This window comes from Microcaecilia unicolor, chromosome 1, assembly GCF_901765095.1.
Source record: "Microcaecilia unicolor chromosome 1, aMicUni1.1, whole genome shotgun sequence".
NCBI classification, from domain to species: Eukaryota; Metazoa; Chordata; class Amphibia; order Gymnophiona; family Siphonopidae; genus Microcaecilia; species Microcaecilia unicolor.
Genome location: NC_044031.1, coordinates 680,382,922 through 680,405,064, shown reverse-complemented (window position 1 = coordinate 680,405,064; position 22,143 = coordinate 680,382,922). Strand labels below are relative to the sequence as shown.

Below are 22,143 nucleotides of genomic sequence, written 5' to 3'. Positions count from 1 at the left end.
GTCATCAATTCATGTATTAAAGAAAAAAATCTCTATGGTGGGCTCTTATTGCCCTTCCTCAGTACAGTGAATGTCCTGCAGTAAATTTAAGAAAGGGAAAGGAAATGGGACTTGATATACCTTTCTGTGTTTTTTTTTTTTTTTCCAACAACATTTAAAGTGGTTTATATAGTGTATACAGGTACTTATTTATACCCTGGGGCAATGGAGAGTTAGTGACTTGCTCAGAGTCACAAGCAGCTGTAGTGGGAATTGAACCCAATTCCCCAGGATCAAGGTCAGCTGCACTAACCACTAGGCTACTCCTCCACTCCAAGCACAAGAACATAAGCATTGCCATACTGAGACAGACCGAAGTGTTTCCAACAGTGGCCAATCCAGATCACAAGTACCTAGCAAGATACCAAAACAGATGTTATGCTGCTTATCCTAGAAATAACAGTGGATTTTCCTAAGTCTATCTTAATAATGACTTATGGACTTTTCTTCTAGGAAATTATCCAAAACTTTTTTAAACCCTGCTAAGCTTAACTGCTTTTACCACATTCTCTGTTCAACGAATTCCAGAATTTAATTACTCATGAATGAAGAAATGTCTTCTCCGATTTGTTAATTTACTACTTAGTAGCTTCTTTGTGTGCCCCCTAGTCCTAGTATTTTTGGAAAGATTAAACAAGCGATTCACATCTACCTGTTCCACTGAACTCACTATTTTAAAAACCGCTATCATATCTTCCCTCAGCCCTCTCTTCTCCAAGCTGAAGAGCCCTAGCTGCTTTAGCCTTTCCCCATAGGGAAGTCATCCCATCCCCTTTATCATTTTCATCGCCCTTCTCTGTACCTTTTCTAATTCCACTATGAATATCCACCCAGATGCACCATGGATATTTATACTCTGTGATTATACTCTCAAATTAAGGTTGTTGCATTGTTGATTTATTGATAATGAATGTGACTAAGCAGGACTCATAATAATAAAACCATTCTTCGAGGTATTGGCATGCTGTTATAGTACTGACTTTCAACACTGCATCATACATATCTGCCTAGAGGTGGTTGGTATGGTGGTAAATTGCCTGTTTGTGATGCCAGTATTTAATCATGAAGGAATGCAACCTGCATGGAGTGGTGGGTATGGCTTTTTCTACCTTTAGAAATTAGAAAAGAAAGACGGAACTCCAAAAGACAGCCGGCCTGGTTGAAAAGTGAGGTGAAGGAAGCTATTAGGGCTAAAAGAAATGCCTTCAGAAAATGGAAGAAGGAACCGTCTGAAAATAACAAGCAGCAGCATAAGGAGTGTCAAAGCAAATGCAAGACGCAGAAAAAAAAGGCCAAGAGGGATTACGAAAAAAAGATAGCATTAGAGGCAAAAAAGCATAGTAAAAATTTTTTTTCGGTATATTAAAAGCAGGAAGCCGGCAAAAGAATCGGTTGGGTCGCTGGATGACCGAGGGGTAAAAGGGGTGATCAAGGAAGACAAATACGTAGCGGAGAGATTGAATGAATTCTTTGCTTCGGTCTTCACCGAGGAAGATTTGGGTGGGATACCCGTGTCAGAAATGGTATTTCAAGCGGACAAGTCGGAGAAACTTACTGACTTCACGGTAAACCTGGAGGACGTAATGGGGCAATTCAGCAAACTGAAGAGTAGCAAATCTCCTGGACCGGTTGGTATTCATCCTAGAGTACTGATAGAACTGAAAAATGAGCTTGCGGAGCTACTGCTAGTGATATGCAATTTATCCTTAAAATCGAGCGTGGTACCGGAAGATTGGAGGGTGGCCAATGTAACGCCCATTTTTTAAAAAGGTTCCAGGGGAGATCCGGGAAATTACAGACCGGTGAGTCTGACGTCGGTGCCGGGGAAAATGGTAGAGGCTATTATTAAAAACAAAATTACAGAGCACATCCGAGGACATGGATTACTGGGACCGAGTCAGCACGGCTTTTGTGTGGGGAAATCTTGCCTGACCAATTTACTTTAATTCTTTGAAGAAGTAAACAAACATGTGGACAAAGGGGAGCCAGTTGATATTGTGTATCTGGATTTTCGAAAGGCATTTCACAAGGTACCTCATGAAAGGCGACAGAGGAAATTGGAGGGTCATGGGATAGGAGGAAAAGCCTATTGTGGATTAAAAACTGGTTGAAGGATAGGAAACAGAGAGTGGGGTTAAATGGGCAGTATTCACAATGGAGAAGTGGGGTTCCTCAGGGGTATGTGCTAGGACCGCTGCTTTTTAATATATTTATAAATGATTTAGAGATGGGAGTAACTAGCGAGGTAATTAAATTTGCTGATGACACAAAGTTATTCAAAGTCGTTAACTCGCGACAGGATTGTGAAAAATTACAGAAGGACCTTACGAGACTGGGAAACTAGTCGGGTAAATGGCAGATGACGTTTAATGTGAGCAAGTGCAAGGTGATGCATGTGGGAAAAAAAGAACCCGAATTACAGCTACGTCATGCAAGGTTCCATGTTAGGAGTTACAGACCAAGAAAGGGATCTGGGTGTAGTCATCGATGCTCAATGTGCTGCTGCAGCTCGGAAAGTGAATAGAATGTTGGGTATTATTAGGAAAGATATGGAAAACAGGTGTGAGGATGTTATAATACCGTTATATCGCTCCATGGTGTGACCGCACCTTGAGTATTGTGTTCAATTCTGGTCGCCGCATCTCAAGAAAGATATAGTGGAATTAGAAAAGGTGCAGCGAAGGACGACTAATAGCGGGGATGGGATGACTTCCCTATGAATAAAGACTAAGGAGGCTAGGGCTTTTCAGCTTGGAGAAGAGACGGCTGAGGGGAGACATGATAGAGATATTTAAAATAATGAGTGGAGTGGAACAGGTGGATGTGAAGAATCTGTTCACGCTTTCCAAAAATACTAGGACTAGGGGGCATGCGATGAAACTACAGTGTAGTAAATTTAAAACAAATCGGAGAAAAGTTTTCTTCACCCAACGTGTAATTAAACTCTGGAATTTGTTGCCGGAGAACGTGGTGAAGGCGGTTAGCTTGGCAGAGTTTAAAAAGGGGTTAGACGGTTTCCTAAAGGTCAAGTCCATAAACCGCTACTAAATGGACTTTGGAAAAATCCACAATTCCGGGAATAACATGTATAGAATGTTTGTACATTTGGGAAGCTTGCCAGGTGCCCTTGGCCTAGATTGGCCGCTGTCGTGGACAGGATGCTGGGCTCGATGGACCTTGGTCTTTTCCCAGTGTGGCATTACTTATGTACCTTGTTGAACAGACTGGATGAACTATGCAGGTCTTTATCTGCCGCCATTTTCTGTGCTATGTTGCTTTATAATTGAAATTAGTGCTACAGGTTCCAAACACCATCAGGAATGGGATGCACCCCCCACCCTAAAGAAAAACAAACAAAAAAAAAAACAAAGTAGAACAAGCCAAAATTCTGCCTCCATCTTTGCACATAGTGTACTGTGAGTCAACATACAACTGCTTTGATAATCCCTTTATTATGATGGATGCTTCCCTGCCAACTTTGTTCTGTGGACCTCTCTATAGGCAGCCACAAACTTGGTAGTTATAAAATGCTATGTTAATGGGGAGGGGGTGGGAGGAGGGTAGAAATTGTAAAAACTGTATGGTGACATTAGCTAACATGATGACCTATTGGTATGTGTTAAGAGTTGCACTTTTGTACAATTTGTGTTGCTGTCAATAAATATGATTTAAACATAAAATGCTGTGTTAGCCAACATGAACCTCGATCTCTTCTCTCTCTCCCTCCCCACCCTCTATGTGATTACCAATATAGCCATTTTTCTTAAAAAAAAAAAAAAAAAGAAAAACAAATCAGAATATAGTTGTAACTGCATTAAAAATGGCAATTATCCGAGTCAAACCATCTACTGTCATGTTTAAATCACATTTGCTGAAGTATTTGCTTTTCTCAAATGCTGCTTAAATGCTATTAATGCTCCCAAATTCCTGCCAGTTGGTCTTGCCTGGATTTACTTCCCACACACCTCAGCTGAGTAAAGCACCCAAGTGAAGTGTTCTCTCAGGCCTTTCAAGTTGCTACATGATCCGTGCTGGAATGAGGTTTTGTAATTTGTGGCAGACAGAATGGATCAATTTAGAGGTTTATGAGTAAACATGAGATAACTTTAAAAACAAAAAAGCTACTAAGAACCAATTATTGTGCTTTAATAATTAAAACTATTTTATCTAGAGTATTTTTTACAAAGCCGTGCTAGCAATTCCCACGCAGCAAATGAGAGGAAGCCCATAGGAAATGAACGGGCTTCCTCATATTTACCACGCAGGAATTGCTAGCGTAGCTTTGTAAAAGCAGCTCTTAGATTTTCTTTAAACATTTTTTTCTAAAACAAATACAAGTCATTATTCAGCCAGCAGAGGTCAGTGTCTTTTTTAAACCTTGACCATCTCTAGCTAAATTATCATTGGATATTCATTGCTGGATTATGTCCAACACTAGCATTGACTATATGGCCCTCATTGGACATGTTCTGGCCGCATGAAGTTGTGGGTTCTGGCCAATACCCACATAAGACACTTATAAATACCCTGAATAAAATAGAATACTAAACCTACACAAATCTGTGTGATTTCTAGTTATCTTCAATTTTGTAAGGGACTGAAAACTTATCTTTTTAGTAAACATTTGAATGATTCATTTTGTAAGCCTTCCTAACTTTCCAGTATATGTTTTGAATCTATGTAACCCGCTTAGACTCTTGATTGATATTAGCGGGATACAAATACCTAGAAAAGAATTCTTGCCCAGATCCTCTGCTGAGGAACCCTATTATCTGCTCCTCGTATGTCTCTCCTAGTCTTTCCTATATGACATTGCAATCGTTTTCCAATTTAGCTTTTCTATATTAACATTAAAAGTGGTATAATAAGTACTTAATAAACAAACGAATGTCAAAGTATGCACAGGAAGTAAAAAGCAAGGGAAAAATAGGATAAGAAGAAAGGCAACATACAAACAGAAAAATGAAGGCAGATAAAGACTATCAGGCTTATTTTCAAAAGAGAAAGACGCCCATCTTTTGACACAAATCGGAAGATGGGCGTCCTACTCACAGGGTTGCCCAAATTGACATAACCGAAAGCCGATTTTGGGCGTCCTCAACTGCTTTCCGTCGCGGGGACGACCAAAGTTCACAGGGGCATGTCGGAGGCATAGCGAAGGCGGGACTTGGGCGTGCCTAACACATGGGCATCCTTGACCTATAATGGAAAAAAAAGGGCGTCCCTGACAAGCATTTGGACGACTTTACCTGTTTCAGATTTTTCTTACAACCAAGGCACAAAAAGGTGCCCGAACTGACCAGATGACCACCGGAGGGAATCGGGGATGGCCTCCCCTTACTCCCCCAGTGGCCACTAACCCCCTCAAAAAAAAAAATCTTTAAAAATATTTCATGCCAGCCTCTATACCAGCCTCAAATGTCATACTCGGGTCCATTGCAGCAGTATGCAGGTCCCTGGAGCAGTTTTAGTGGGTGCAGTGCACTTCAGGCAGGCGGACCCAGGCCCATCCCCCCCCACCACCTGTTACACTTGTGGTGGTAAATGTGAGCCCTCCAAAACCCACTAGAAACCCACTGTACCCACATCTAGGTACCCCCCTTCACCCGTAAGGGCTAAGGTAGTGGTGTACAGTGGTGGGTAGTGGGTTTTGAGGGGGTTTGGGGAGCTCAGCACACAAGGGAAGGGAGCTATGTACCTGGAAGCAATTTATGAAGTCCACTGCAGTGCCCCCTAGGGTGCCCGGTTGGTGTCCTGGCATGTAAGGGGGACCAGTGCACTACGAATGCTGGCTCCTCCCACGATCAAAGGGCTTGCATTTGGTTGTTTCCGAGATGGGCGTCCTTGGTTTCCATTATCGCCGAAAATCAGAAACGACCAAGTCTAGAGACGGCCATCTCTAAGAACGAACAAAATTTCAATTTTTGGGCGTCCCCAACCTTATTATCGAAACAAAAGATGAATGCCCATCTTGTTTCGATAATACGGGTTTCCCCGCCCCTTCGCCAGGACGTTTTGCGAGGATGTCCTCAGCAAAACTTGGGCGTGCCTTTCGATTATGCCCCTCTATGTGGCTTACCCAGTCTGCCCATCCATGCCATCTATTATTCTTTCCTTCAAGATCCTATGTGCTTGCTCTTCTTAGGAAATAGAATTGGGAAATCAGAAATACAAATCGCTGTATAGAATAGGGTAAACCCTGGACTGGATCAACTCAGTCAAGTAAATCAGGCTGACTCAAGAATTGAAAGACCCAACTCTGGGATGGACCTGGGGACCGCCATGTGGTTGTACATAGCACATAGCACAAAACTGGTAGATAAATGAGTACCTGCGGTTCTTATTATGAACACACTTTTCCCCTCAATTTTTATTTTAAGGCTTATTTTTTCTCTTTAATATTTTATTGGACTTCACTCAGCCAGGAGCCAACGGACTAATCCCCTATCTTTGTCTTTGGTAAGGCAGCATATAAATGTAATAGAACATGAACATATCTAATATATACTGGGGCTGTGTATTGGAAAATGTTTCATTTCCATTTTGTTTGTTTCCTTTTACGAAGTTTCATTTTGGGTATACTCTGCATTATTAGTGCACACAGTTCTTTAAACAGCATGCACTACTCAAATACTGTGCACTGTGTAGAAATAATGTGCAGTAAGATTAGTACATACCAGTGGCGTTCCTAGGGGGGGGCAGTAGGTGCGGTCCGCCCCGGGTGCACACCGCTGAGGGGGTGCCGCGCGCGCCTGTCCTCCGTTGTTCCATGCTTCTTCTCTGCCCCGGAACAGGTTACTTCCTGTTCCGGGGCAGAGAAGAAGCATGGAACAACGGAGGACAGGCGTGTGTGGCACCCCCCCAGCGGCGTGCACCTGGGAGTGGGGTCCGCGCTGCACCCGGGGGGGCGGGGCGCATCAGCGATCTGCCCCGGGTGTCAGCCCCCCTAGGATCGCCACTGGTACATACTACTGATGATATCATAATGAAAAACCCAAACTATTTGGTTTTACCATTCCATTTAGAAAATGACATAGAAAAAGGCCAATGATGTCTCCTAAGTTATTTCAAATGACTATACATCCCTAAAAGATGCATGAAATCCATTTTGCAACAGATTTATAATAAAGTGAAATAAATGTATGCCACTGAGCACATCACTGTTAAACAAAATGGTCATTAGCCGACTTGTATATTAAAACTACATAAAGTATTTATTACACAGCAATATGAATATTCTTTCCAGTGCCTCAAACATTCCCACCTCATGTAGATACACCTCAACTTCAGGAAGAGGCTAAAAAACCTCTCTTCCCAAAGACTGCTTCATCCATCATGACTTCTACCGCCTAGTGTCATCCATCATCCTTGTTTTTAGTCTCGTGCATTAACTCTATGGTCTCTAATGTTTCTCATACCTCACACTAACACTATTTGCTTTTGTCTCACCTAGAAAGTAAACTGCACTGAACCCTGGAAAGGGGATATTAGTGGTATACAATAATTGAATGGAATTGAATTTGAATTCTATAATACCTACAGGACTTCTGGCAATCATGGTCCCTTTCTTATCGTACTCAGATCCAGCCTCTCTGAGGCTCCCTTTCGAACCTGAACCCTAGTCCTCCCTAAACATGGCTTGTGTTGATTTTAATAAATCTTAAAAGAACATGTGGAGGGTAATTCTATAACAGGGGACCTAGATTTAGGCAACTAGAGGAAAGGATAAGCTTATTCCAAAAGGATGGACTCAACCTTAATCAGGACGGAACCAGGTTGCTGGCACTAACATTTAAAAACGAGATAGATCAGCTTTTAAAATAAAATTGGGGGGGGGGGGGGGGGGGGGAGAAGCCAATAGTTGCCCAGGGGCACATGGTTCATTGTGGAGTATCCTTGAAGGATACTATTGAAACAGGACATTTAGGGAATCCCAATAGAGAGGTTTCAACAATGGTGAAAGTGACAGGAGTGTTTAAGGAGAGAGCAGAATAAAGGATGCACATTATCCCTGTCAACTTCTAAGCAGCTTGTAAATGCAAGGAAAACACACAATTTGAAGTGTCTATATACAAATGTTAGAAGCTTAAAAAATAAGATGGGAGAGTACATAACTGTCCCACGGACAGAGAAAAACATCCTACTCACTCCGCTGCCAAAAGATGCTAAAAAAAGCACAATGGACATAACCAATTATCGCCCAGTAGCATCTATTCCGCTCATAACCAAACTCATGGAGGGCATAGTGACGAAACAACTTACTGAATTCCTAAATAAACACTCAATTCTGCATGAGTCTCAATCAGGATTTCGGTCAAATCACAGCACCGAAACTGTACTAGTGTCTGCAATGAACTCATTCAAACAAGCAATTGCAACTGGTAACAACATACTCCTCCTACAATTTGACATGTCCAGCGCCTTCGACATGGTTAATTATGGAATACTATTACATATACTAGAATACTTCAGAGTAGGAGCTACAGTTCTCACATGGCTCAAAGGATTCCTGACCACAAGATCATACCAAGTAACAACGAACGCGGACATATCACCCCCATGGATACCTGAATGTGGAGTTCCCCAAGGATCCCCCCTCTCACCAACTCTCTTCAATCTAATGATGATACCTCTAGCCAAACTTCTAGCCAACCAAAACCTCAACCCCTACATATATGCAGATGATGTCACGATTTACATCCCGTTCAAACATGATCTAAACGAAATCACCAACGAGATCAACCAAAGCCTCCAAATCATGCACTCCTGGGCGGATGCCTTCCAGCTAAAACTCAACACAGAAAAAACACAATGCCTTGTACTCACTTCACAACACAAACTACCCATCTTACAAAATCTGAAAATCCTTGGAGTTACCATTGATCGAAACCTCACACTCGATGCCCACGTGAAGAATACAACGAAAAAGATGTTCCACTCCATTTGGAAACTCAAAAGAGTAAAACCTTTCTTCCCGAGATACATCTTCCGTACCCTAGTAGTCAATGGTAATAAGTTATCTGGACTACTGTAACGCACTATACGCTGGCTGCAAAGAACAAACTATCAAAAAAACTCCAAACAGCCCAGAATACCGCAGCCAGACTCATATTTGGAAAAACGAAATATGAAAGTGCAAAACCCCTAAGAGAGAAACTTCACTGGCTCCCACTCAAGGAACGCATTGCATTCAAGATCTGCACAATTGTACACAAAATCATTCACGGAGACACCCCAATCTACATGCTAAACCTTGTGGACCTGCCTCCCAGAAATGCCATAAGATCAGCCTTCAAATTTCGCAATCTGCACTACCCCAGCTGTAAAGGGCTGAAATACAAGCTGATACATACCACCACCTTCTCTTACATGAGCACGCAGTTGTGGAATGCACTACCTACAGCCCTGAAAACTATTGACGAAATAAGTAACTTTCGCAAATCTCTGAAGACATATATCTTCAACAAGGCCTACAAAGATAACCCATAGTCTTACAAAACTACCTCACCAACTCAGCCAGTATTATAGTCCACCTTCTATACTATCCTGCATAACATCCTCCTTCTCTCTTCCCTTACTTAAACCTTGTACATTACCAATTGTATATGATAACCTAGAATGACTATGTCATAACAAAACTCTGTAAGCCACATTGAGCCTGCAAATAGGTGGGAAAATGTGGGATACAAATGCAATAAATAATAATAACACTAAGGGCCTTTTTACAAAGGTGCTTAAGGGCCTATGCACGTGCAGCACACATGAAATTGGCATTACCGCCCAGATAGCATGTGCACCAAGTGGTAATTCCGAGTTTGGCGTGCGCCAAAAGCCCATAGTAGAAAATAATTTTCTATTTTCTACTGCGAGGGCATTCCCAGTAGAAATCGGCAGTTGGCACGTGCTGGACAGTTATTGCGTGGGTAGTGAAAAAAAGCTCTTACCGCTAAGTCAATGGGTGGCATTAAGGGCTCAGGCTATAAACAGATGCATGCTGGTTTTAATTTTGCCGCATGTCCCTTTTCCGGCCCCCATAAAACCCCCTTTTTCCCCCCAGACGTGTTGGAGAAATATTCCAGCACGCGTCCAACACATGTGACCACACTACCGCAGGTCACTTTTTGTAAAAGCGCCCCTCAATGAAGAGATAGCTATAATAATCTCAAGAGACCTGGTGGAAGCAGGACACTATTATCAGGGTACAAATTATATCACAATGATAGAGTGGATCAAATTGGAGAGTGGTTGCACTGTATATTAAAGAAGGAATTGAGTCAAACAAAATAAACATTCTACATGAAACGTAACAGCATGAAATCCTTATGGATATCATGATCATCACCATCATTTATCAATTTGATATACTAAGGGACCAAAAATGATGGTATCTAAGCAGGGTACAATATACAACTGTGGATAGTTGAAAAGAGAAAAATAAAATATACAAAATAAAGAAAAGAAATTCCATGTGTAAAGAGAAGGAGTATACTCATAGGCTGTACTACCGTCCGCCGGGACAGAACAAACAGAGAGATGAAAAAATGTTTACAGAAATTAGGAAAGTTGGCAAATTGGGCAACAGTGTAACAATGGGTGATTTCAATTACCCCACTATTGACTGGATAAACTTTAGGGAATGCTACACAGGTAAAATTCCTAAACATAATAAATGACTGCTTCTTGGAGCAACTGGTCCAGGAACCAACAAGAGGGGGAACTATTTCAGTTCTAGTCCTTAGTGGAGGAGTGTGGTAGCCGTGTTAGTCCACTCTTAAGGTTATCAATAGAAATCAAACAAAATAAAACATGGAAAAGAAAATAAGATGATACCTTTTTTATTGGACATAACTTAATACATTTCTTGATTAGCTTTCGAAGGTTGCCCTTCTTCGTCAGATCGGAAATAAGCAAATGTGCTAGCTGACAGTGTATATAAGTGAAAACATTCAAGCATTACTATGACAGTCTGACAGGGTGGGAGGATGGGGGTGGGTAGGAGGTATGCATGGGGACATCAAAGCATATCATTGATATTCTAACAGGATAGGTGTGGATAGGTGAGGGGAGGGTGATCAACAGAGAAATACAGCTTTATGGTTTATAATGGGCTAGGAACCCCAGATCCTTGTTAAGTCCTTTCTGTTGGGTGTTAAAATATTCAATCATTCTGACTTCAAAGGTCTTACGTTCTTCTATGGTTTTAAAGTTACCTTTCAGGATTCTCACGGTGAAGTCACTGGTACAGTATCAATATCAATGATATGCTTTGATGTCCCCATGCATACCTCCTACCCACCCCCATCCTCCCACCCTGTCAGACTGTCATAGTAATGCTTGAATGTTTTCACTTATATACACTGTCAGCTAGCACATTTGCTTATTTCCGATCTGACAAAGAAGGGCAACCTTCGAAAGCTAATCAAGAAATGTATTAAGTTATGTCCAATAAAAAAGGTATCATCTTATTTTCTTTTCCATGTTTTATTTTGTTTGATTTCTATTGATAGTCCTTAGTGGAATGCATGGCATAGTATGAGAGGTAACTGTGTTGGGTCCGCTGGGAAACAGGGATCATAACATTATCACTGAGGTACAGAAATCCAAATGAGATGTACCAGATAGGAGGAGAGAGATTTGATAAGCTCAGCTCAGGAAAGGGACCTTGGGGTGATGGTGTCTGAGGATCTCAAGGTGATGAAAATACAACAAGGTGGTGGCCATGGCCAGAAGGATACTAGGAGACAGGTATCAGCAGAAGAAAGGATGCGTTGATGCTTCTGCACAAGTCGTTGGTGAGACCCTACTTGGAGTATTGTGTTCAGTTCTGGAGGCCATAGCTTAAGGATGTAAGCAGACTTGAAGCGATTTAGAGAAAAGCGAAGAAAGTGGAATGAGGTTTGTGTCACAAGACACATGAGGAGATACTTGATGATCTGAACATATATACCCTGGAGGAAAGGAGAAGCAGGAGTGACATGATACAGACATTCAAATATTTGAAAGGTATTACTCTACAACAATTTTTTCCAGAGACAGGAAGGTGGTAGAACTAGAGGATATGAATCGAGGTTGCGGGGGGGGGGGGGGGGGGGGCAATTCAGGAATAATGTCAGGAAGTACTTTTTCATGAAGAGGATGGTAGAAACCTGGAATGTTCTCCTATGGGAAGTGGTGAAGATGAAAATAGTAATGGAATTCAAAAATGCATGGGAAAAACACACAGGAATCCTGTTTAGAAGGAATGGATCCATAGACGCTGAGCAGTGATTAGATGGCAACATCAGTAATTGGGAAGCAAAGACAGTACTAGGCAGACTTCTATGGTCTGTGTCCCAATTGTGGCTGGATGGATTTGGATGGGCTGGAGTGGGACTTCAAAAACAACTTCAGAAGTTTTAGAACAAGAACAGTTCCGGGCTGACTTCTACAGTCATACCTAATGCTATGAGTTTATCTTGTTGGACAGACTGGATGGACCATCTAGTATGTTACTATGTAAATTTGAGCTAATATCTGAGTAAAGTCACACAGGAAATCTATTGTAGCAGCAATTAATTTTCAAAAGTGCGACTATGATAAAATAAGGAAAATGGTTAAAAAGAAGCTAAAAAAGGATCAGCTGCAAAGGTCAAGATTTGCAATCAGGCATGGATGCTGTTTAAAAATACCTTCTTGGAAGTCCAGACCAGACAAATTCTACATATTCACAAAGCTGGAAAGAAGAGGAAACGACAGAAGGCATGGTTAAAAGGTGAAGTGAAAGAGGCTATTAGCACCAAAAGAACATCCTTCAAAGAATGGAAAAAAGGCCCAAAAGAAGAAAATAAGAAGCAACATATACACTGACAAGTTAAATGCAAAGCATTAATAAAGAAAGCTAAAAGAATATGAAGAGAAACTTGTTGCAGAGGCAAAAACTCACAGTAACAACATTTTCAGGTACATCAGATACAGAAAACCTGCGAGGGAATCCGTGGGACCGTTAAATAATGAAGGGGCACACAGGGAGGACAAGGCCATAGCAGAGTGACTGAATTAATTCTTTGTTTCATTCTTTACAGAAGATGTAAGAGATCTACCTTCACCAGAAATGGTTTTCAAGGGTGACAATGTGGAGGAACTGAAAGAAATCTCAGTTTACCTGGAAGACATATTGAGCCAAATCGACAAATTAAAGAGTAGTAAATCACCTGGACCGGATGGCATGCAACCTGGGGTAGTGAAAGAACTCAAACATGAAATTGCTAATCTGCTGTTAGTCATTTGTAACCTGTCGTTAAAATCGTCTGTAGTACCTGAAGATTGGAGGATAGTCAATGTAATGCCTATTTTGAAAAAGGGATCTGGGGTAATCTGAAAAATTACGGACCAGTAAGCCTGACATCAGTGCCGGGCAAAATAGTGGAAACTATTATAAAGAATAAAATCACTGAACACATACACAAGCATGGTTTAACGGGACAGAGTCAACATGGATTTAGTCAAGTGCCTCACCAATTTATTTAATACATTTATAATCCGCCTATGCAAACACCTAAGCAGAGTACAATACAACATTCGTAAAATAACACCTAAAACATTACAAAAAAAACACAGCAATCAAATATACAATTACTCAATGCCCTGCAAAACCTGAGAATCCTCCCCTCATGAAAATGCTTAATTTCACTGAATGCATGAACAAACATTTGGATAAAGGCGAGCCGATTGATGCAGTATCTACATTTTCAGAAAGAGACTCCTGAGAAAATTAAAAGCCCATGGGACAGGAGGCAATGTTCTGTTGTGGATTAGGAATTGGTTTATGGATAGAAAGAGGGTAGGGTTAAATGGCCACTTTTCTCAATGGAGGAGGGCAAACAGTAGAGTGCCGCAGGGATCTGTACTGGCACCGGTGTTATTTAACATACTTATAAATAACCTGGAAATCGGAATGACAACTGAGGAGATTAAATTTGCAGATGACACAAAACTATTCAAAGTTGTTAAAACACATGTGCAGACTGTGAAATATTGCAGAAAGACTTTAAAAAAAATTGGATGACTGGGCATCCAAATGGCAGATGAAATTTAATGTGGACAAATGCAAAGTGATGTACATTGGGAAGAATAATCCAAATCACTGTTACTTGATGCTAGGGACCAAGTTGGGAATCAGCACCCAAGAAAAAGATTTAGGTATCATTGTAGAGAATACACTGAAATATTCTGCCCAGTGTGTGGCGGCGGCCAAAAAAGCAAACAGGATGCTAGGAATTATTAGGAAAGGGATGGTAAATAAGACCAAGAATACTATAATGCCTCTATCACTCCATGGTGTGACCTTACCATGAGTACTGCGTTCAATTCTGGTTGCTGTATCTCAAAAAAAGATATAGCAGAATTACAAAAGGTTCAAAGAAGAGCAACCAAAATTAAAAAAAGGGGATGGAACTTCTCTCATATGAAGAAAGGCTAAAAAGGTTCAGGCTCTTTAGCTTAGAAAAGAGACAGCTGAGGGGAGATATGATCCTACAAAAACTGAGTAATGTAGAATGGGTAAAAGTGAATTGACTTTTTACTCTTACAAAAAGTACAAAGACTAGGGGACACTCAATGAAGTTACATAGTAATACTTTTAAAACAAATAGGGGGAAATATTTTTCCACGCGATGAATAAGTTAAGCTCTGGAATTTGTAGCCAGAAAATGTCGTAACAGCAGTTAGCGTATCTGGGTTTTAAAAAGCTTTGGCCAAATTCCTGCAGTAAAAGTCCATAGTCTGCTATTGAGATAGACATGGGAAAGCCACTGCATGCCTTGCGATTGGTAGCATGGAATGTAGCTACTATTTGGGTTTCTGCCAGGAACTTTTGACCTGGATTGGCCACGGTTGAAAGCAGGATACTGGGCTAGATGGACCATTTTCTGACCCAGTATGGCTATTTTTATGTTTTTATTATCCTTTATAGGATACTAGCATAACTAGGTATATATGGCAGTGTGCTGTTAGGTGCAAGCCACAGCAGCCGTAGAGTTTGTGTAAATACTCATACCTAGATGCTGGAGAAACATGCACAACTTGTCCCAGAAATGCCAAAAAGAGACCAAGTATTTTATATCACATTCAGTGTTGATTTAATCATGACTTGATAATGAGTGTGACTGTTGGGCAGACTGGATGGACCGTTCAGGTCTTTATCTGCCGTCATTTCTCTGTTATGTATGTTACATGTGTAAATTAGAGTCTCACCCATGCTCTACCCTTGTGTGTGCCCAGCTGTAAAATACATACTATGGATGATATACTACTACTATTACTAATCATTTCTATAGTGCTCTTAGATGTACACATTATCAGGCTTATTTTTGAAAGAGAAGGGCACCCATCTTTCTACACAAATCGGGAGATGGGCGTCCTCCCAGGGTCGCCCAAATCGGCATAATCGAAAGCCGATTTTGGGCGTCCTCAACTGCTTTCCGTCGCGGGGATGACCAAAGTTCACAGGGGCGTGTCGGAAGCGTAGCGAAGGCGGGACTGGAGCATGCCTAACACATGGGCGTCCTCGACCCATAATGGAAAAAAGGGTGCCCCTGACGAGCACTTGGGCGACTTTACTTGGTCCATTTTTTGTTATGATCAAGCCTCAAAAAGGTGCCCAAACTGACCAGATGACCACCGGAGGGAATCGGGGATAACCTCCCCTTACTCCCTCCAGTGGTCACCAACCCCCTCCCACCCTAAAAAAAACCAAAAAAACATTGTAAATATTTTTTGCTAGCCTCAAATGTCATACCCAGCTCCAAGACAGCAGTATGCAGGTCCCTGGAGCAGTTTTAGTGGGTGCAGTGCACTTCAGGCAGGCAGACCCAGGCCCATCCCCCCCTACCTGTTACACTTGTGGTGGTAAATGTGAGCCCTTCAAAACCCACCAGAAACCCACTGTACCCACATGTAGGTGCTCCCCTTCACCCCTTAGGACTATGGTAGTGGTGTACAGTTGTGGGGAGTGGGTTTGGGGGGCTCAGCACACAAAGTAAGGGAGCTATGCACCTGGGAGCAATTTATGAAGTCCACTGCAGTGCCCACTAGGGTGCCCGGTTCATGTCCTGGCATGTCAGGGGGACCAGTGCACTACGAATGCTGGCTCCTCCCACGACCAAATGGCTTGGATTTGGTCATTTCTGAGATGGGCGTCCTCGGTTTCCATTATCGCCGAAAATTGGGGGGGGGGGCGACCATCTCTAAGGTCGACCTACATTTCGCAATTTGGGCGTCCCTGACAGTATTATTGAAACAGGGTCTCAGGCCACTGTACTAACCATGAGGCTACGTATTCCCACAATAGCTTGAAGCTGGATGTTTGGTATTTATGCATATAGGACCTGATTTCAGTAAATGGTTCCAAAAAGGTAGTGCTGGGAACAATTCATGCATCAGTACTATTCTATAAAGGGTTCTTCAGGCTGAGTGCTCTTTATGGAATAGCACTTAGCTAACACTGTTCATACAATAAAATGAAACATCTTAATAGGGGGCAAGCGCAGTTGAAATATAGACAGGGCATGATGGATAGTACAAAGTCACTGAGGTAAACCAAGGAGGTTTGATTATAGGAGATGGCGTGATCTCAAAAAGCTGAAGCCGGTCCACCTAAGGAAGTTTTCATTCTCTCTAATGCAGCAGTCGCCATATTGGCACACCCACACCAATGTAATTGATAGGGTGAGAAGCCCTGCCTACTGGGTTCAGCACAGATAATGAGCCAAGCACTTTCCTGCTGTCTCTTGTTAATCAACCTCCTTGGGATAAACAGACGGGTGACTAAACTGAAGGGTCTTGTAGTGCTATAGAAATAATCAGGTGTGATAGTAGTTTACAGCAGTACCCAAGAGGATGCCAAGCATCTAGCATAGTACTAGCTCAAAAGGGAAGAACAGATCCCTTTTCTAGCCTCCAATACCACTTCCTGCAGCACCTAATGTTATGCTGGAGATCTTTAATCAGAGCACTGCCCAGGTTCAATCATGACTGCACAAGCATCTTAATGAAACACAAACATAAGGAGCCATAAACTTTGATTAAGTGACTCAAAATATCAGTCTTGCAGAGAAATAAACAAACAAGAAGGTCATGATATGATGGCTGCTGATTTCTTTACCTGGATAAGCTTTGATCTCATTCCATCTTGTTGCCTCTTCAAACTTGCCCCCGTCTTCCATTGTCATAGTACATAACATTTTAGAAAGGCCAGCAGACACTCAAACTGTTTAAAACATTAAAAAAAACAGTGACCTATACATAACCTTCTAAACCCAGTTTTACATGTGTTGAGGATTTTATTTCAGTGCCAAGCGGACACAAAAAAGGGCAGCACAGGGTTGTTTCTGTGGATAGCAAACACAAATCCTCTCCTGTTCCCAAATATCATAAGCTGTGCTTTCAACAAACCACATCTGACAGCATTAAATCCATCTATCAATCAGAGAAAAGAAACCTGCCTGTAGAGAGTAATCTTCCTAAAGCTGTATATGCAATCAGATAGAAAATCAACAAAGCAGATCATGATGAATAAATGTAATTTATTAATAGATACATTAAAAATTATATACAGTACAGCCCGACACAGGCCATGTTTCGCCCAGCAGGGCTGCTTCAGGGGCTATAAAACAGATAAAATAACGTTTACATTTTTTCATCACAATCTGCTTTGTTGATTTTCCATCTTGGAGTTTGCAGACCGTCTGCCCCTTTGCTTTCTTTGACCCTATGCAATCAGATATTCCTAGAAGGTATATAGGAGGTTGCTCTGGGTCTGTTTTCACATATGCTCTACAAATTAATAGGTTTTGTTTTATATTTCTTATTGTGTATAAAAGTGTTAATGAGCACACATTGATTAAAGCAACTTTCAAAACCAAATGCAGGCCAAACACATAAAGAAACAATTTAACATCTTAAAAAGCATCTACAAACGTCAAACTTACATGCATGTTATCATTTATATTTATATCTCCTAGGCGGATTCCAACTAAAACATACATAAGCATAATTTAAAACATACAGACCAATATCAAAACAAAAGAATAAACAAAATTACAACAAAATAGATATTAAAAAAATAGATAAAACAAAATAAGCCAGCGGTAACAAACCCCTACTGACCACGTACAATTGAGCATATACTAATTTAGGGCTTCTTTTACAAAGCCACACTAGTGATTCCTGTGCAGCAAATGAGAGGAAGCCCATAGGAATTAATAGAATTCCTCTCATTTGCCACGCACAAATCGCTAGCGCAGCTTTGTCAAAGAAGTCCATAATGTTGTGCCTGAAAAGACTGCTTCAAAGCACACGGCTCAGCTATTTTTAGTGGAGGAGTGGTCTAGGGTTTAGAGCAGTGAGCTACAAAACTGCCAGTGTTCAAATGTTACTGATGCTCCTTGTGACCTCGGGCAAGTTGCTTCATTCTCCACAATTTACAGTACCAACTTAACTCATTAACACAAGTACTACTACTACTATTTACTACTATTTAGCATTTCTATAGCGCTACAAAGCGTACGCAGCGCTGCACAAACATAGAGGAAAGACAGTCCCTGCTCAAAGAGCTTACAATCTAGTAGACAAAAAATAAAGCAAGCAAATCAATTAATGTGTGGAGGAAAGAGGAGAGGAGGGTAGGTGGAGGCAAGTGGAAGTGGTTACGAGTCAAAAGCAATGTTAAAGAGGTGGGCTTTCAATCTAGATTTAAAGATGGTCAAGGATGGGGCAAGATGTAGGGGCTCAGGAAGTCTATTCCAGGCATAGGGCGCAGTGAGACAGAAGGAGCGAAGTCTGGAGTTGGCAGTAGCGGAGAAGGGAACAGATAAGAAGGATTTATCCAGGGAACGGAGTGCACGGGAAGGGGTGTAGGGAAGGACGAGTGTGGAAAGATACTGGGGAGCAGCAGAGTGAGTACATTTATAGGTTAGTAGAAGAAGTTTGAACAGGATGTGAAAACGGATAGGGAGCCAGTGAAGCAACTTGAGGAGAGGGGTAGTATGAGTAAAGCAACCCTGGCGGAAGACAAGATGGGCAGTAGAGTTTTGAACCGACTGGAGAGGGGAGAGGTGACTAAGTGGGAGGCCAGCAAGAAGCAGATTGCAGTAGTCCAAACGAGAGGCGACAAGGGTGTGGATGAGGGTTTTGGTAGAGTGCTCAGAAAGAAAGGGGCGGATTTTACGGATGTTGTAAAGAAAAAAAACGACAGGTCTTGGCGATCTGCTGGATATGAGCAGAGAAGGAGAGAGAAGAGTCAAAGATAACCCCAAGGTTTCGAGCTGAGGAGACAGGGAGAATGAGAGAGCCATCAACAGAAATAGAAAACGGGGGGAGTGGGTATGTGGGTTTGGGGGGGAAAATGAGAAGCTCGGTTTTGGTCATATTTAATTTCAGGTAGTAATGGAGGTCCTAACAAGTGTTCATGGGGTTTAATGCTAATTAAATAATGCAAGTCCCATTGTTCTCAGTAGGGTTTATTTTACTAAGGGGCCCTTTTACTAAGCCGTGGCAAGTGGCCTGCGGTAGGGCAAGCGCATCTTTTGTGCATGTGCTGGGTCAGTTTTTACTGCGTCCTGGAAAAAGGGTCTTTTTTTTAAGGGGTGGGAAAATGGATGTGCGGCAAAATAAAAACCAACGCACGTCCATTTCTGGACCGAGACTTTACCACCACCCAATTGACTTAGTGGTAAGGTCTCACGTGCTAACCAGGTGGTAGGCATGCAACACACGCACACTGCCGTCTACCGTCGGGTAGGAACCACGCGGCAGAAAATATTTTCTACTGCGTCTTTTCAGTGCACGCCAAATTCAGAATTACAACCTGGGGCATGCAGTAGCCGGGCGGTAACACCGATTTGGCACACACTGTGTGCACATAGGCCCTTATGTGACTTTGTAAAAGGGCCCCTAGGCGCTTAACTCAAATTAACATGCATTCCTGTGCATTAAGGCAGGTTAGGAAAAGAGGATCTTAGATCATAAGCCTTCTGAGAATAAGGAAATTCCTACTACTGTAGCTGAAATGCATCTCTCCTTGAACTTAGGTTCAAAAACTGCCTAAAAGATATCTGTTTGAGTTCAGTTTCACTTTCTAGAAAGCATCTACTAATGTACAAATGTCAAATTTGTACAGATTTTATTGTATATGACTAGTTTTTATGTAAAATGTGCTATAAAGAAAGTTTTCTTGTAGTTTACAGCAGAATGATCTAAATGCCTTTCAACTGCCCCTTGTGGTTCAATGCATCAATTACACTTCCTGTAGGCAAATGTCTCAGTGGGTCTTTTATGTAGGCACGCTGGCATTTTTAGCACGTGTTAAAAACAGGCGCGCGCTAAATGCTAAAGACCCCAATGTATTCCTATGGGCGTCTTTAGCGTGTACCTATTTTTAATGCGTGCTAAAAACGCCAGCGCGCTTATGTAAAAGACCCCCTCAGTGTTCAGTATACCATAATACTGCAGTTTAAACAAACCTCGGAGAAAGCATATTGAACCTGTAAGAATTCAGTTGTTTGTGAACATATATTGTGTAAGGTTCGCATATTCACTATTTTGAGACTGTCTAACCCCACTTACAGGACCTTGAGTTCCCCAGCAACCCAGCATGAAGATAAAAGATTCATGGCCTAAGGCAAGAATGGGATCTATTAGTCATAATACCCTCAGGGAGCCACAGTGGCCACTGCCAAGAGGTTCCTCTTCCTCTAATCTATATAACTGTGGGATCCCGTTTGAACCCAAGAACTCCCTCTCCTCGAAAATATTCCCAACACCTTACCTTTATTCCCCTCCACATGCAGTTCTACTACCTTTCACTTCTCCATCCACAGAGTCTCACCTACCACACACATCTCATCCACTGGTGGTTGGGAGACGGGGATAGTGCTGGGCAGACTTATACGGTCTGTGCTAGAGCCGGTGGTTGGGAGGCGGGGCTGGTGGTTGGGAGGCGGGGCTGGTGGTTGGGAGGCGGGGATAGTGCTGGGCAGACTTATACGGTCTGTGCTAGAGCCGGTGGTTGGGAGGCGGGGATAGTGCTGGGCAGACTTATACGGTCTGCGCTAGAGCCGGTGGTTGGGAGGCGGGGCTGGTGGCTGGGAGATGGGGATAGTGCTGGGCAGACTTATACGGTCTGTGCCCTACAAATCAAAGTAGGGTACACACAAAAAGTAGCATATATGAGTTATCTTGTTGGGCAGACTGGATGGACCGTGCAGGTCTTTTTCTGCCGTCATCTACTATGTTACTATGTATGTTACCTCACATTCTACTTCATCCTGCTTCTCTCTGCCAATGGCTGCCTTTTTCCTACCAACTGGGGCCTCTTTCTCCTCTCTCTCCCTTAACCTGCTGCCTCTCCATCCTCCTATCCTGTTCACTGCAGGTGCCAGTCAGAAGTTTCTGGTGGGGGCAAGAAGCAATGTTTGCCTACCCGCTTGCAGCCTGGTTTAGTTTATCGTCCAGCTTATGAATTGAGGCTTGCATGTATATACTTGAGCACTGCTGTTGAAGCAGCATGTTTTGATACAAGCTGAAATATGACTTCCAAGGACACAGCACAATGATGAGTCTGTTTGTAATATTTGTTTGGATATGTTAGTTATTATTGTGATGTTTTCTTTTTATCAAGTATGTTGAGTTTGTATCTCACTCTGGATAAGAGTGGTTTATAAAATGATAAGAAATAAAATGAAATTAATATAATAGATCCCAGCTCTTCTCCTGAAGTTCAGCCAGACAGCTCTGCCTCCCAAGAAGGTCTGTGCTACCAGTCTGGTACAGAGGCCTTGCATGTCTCATCATCTTATAGACAGGGGACTTCACAAGCTCTTGCAACATCATGAGCCTGCATTACAGAGTTATTGACTGGTGGGAGTGAGGGAAGAATGCAGCACATGGGTGGCCCAGGGCAAGGAAGGATGCTCTAACAGATTGCCTGTTTACGAAGAGACACCTAGCAGTAGAAGGGGTTGCCATTGTAGATATATTGTCAGGGGCCACATGATAAAGACTCATGGTTTGCATTTGGTCCATGAGCTGGAGATTCCTCATCCTTAGCTTAAAGCCAAATCAGAGTGC

At 42.2% G+C, this 22,143-nt stretch overlaps 1 protein-coding gene across 3 annotated transcripts in view; it reads right to left on the bottom strand.

Moving 5' to 3' along the window:
• The window catches only part of GRAMD2A (GRAM domain containing 2A), a 141,683-nt gene that overhangs the window by 109,604 nt on the left and 9,936 nt on the right, over nucleotides 1–22,143 (bottom strand). For 2 of the 3 annotated variants that reach the window (XM_030187796.1, XM_030187804.1), the window contains exon 2: nucleotides 17,180–17,284. The exons of the other annotated variant lie outside the window; for it this stretch is intronic. The gene's annotated coding sequence lies outside the window, so the exon portion shown is untranslated. The remainder of the gene's footprint in view (nucleotides 1–17,179; nucleotides 17,285–22,143) is intronic. 3 annotated transcript variants of the gene reach the window in all.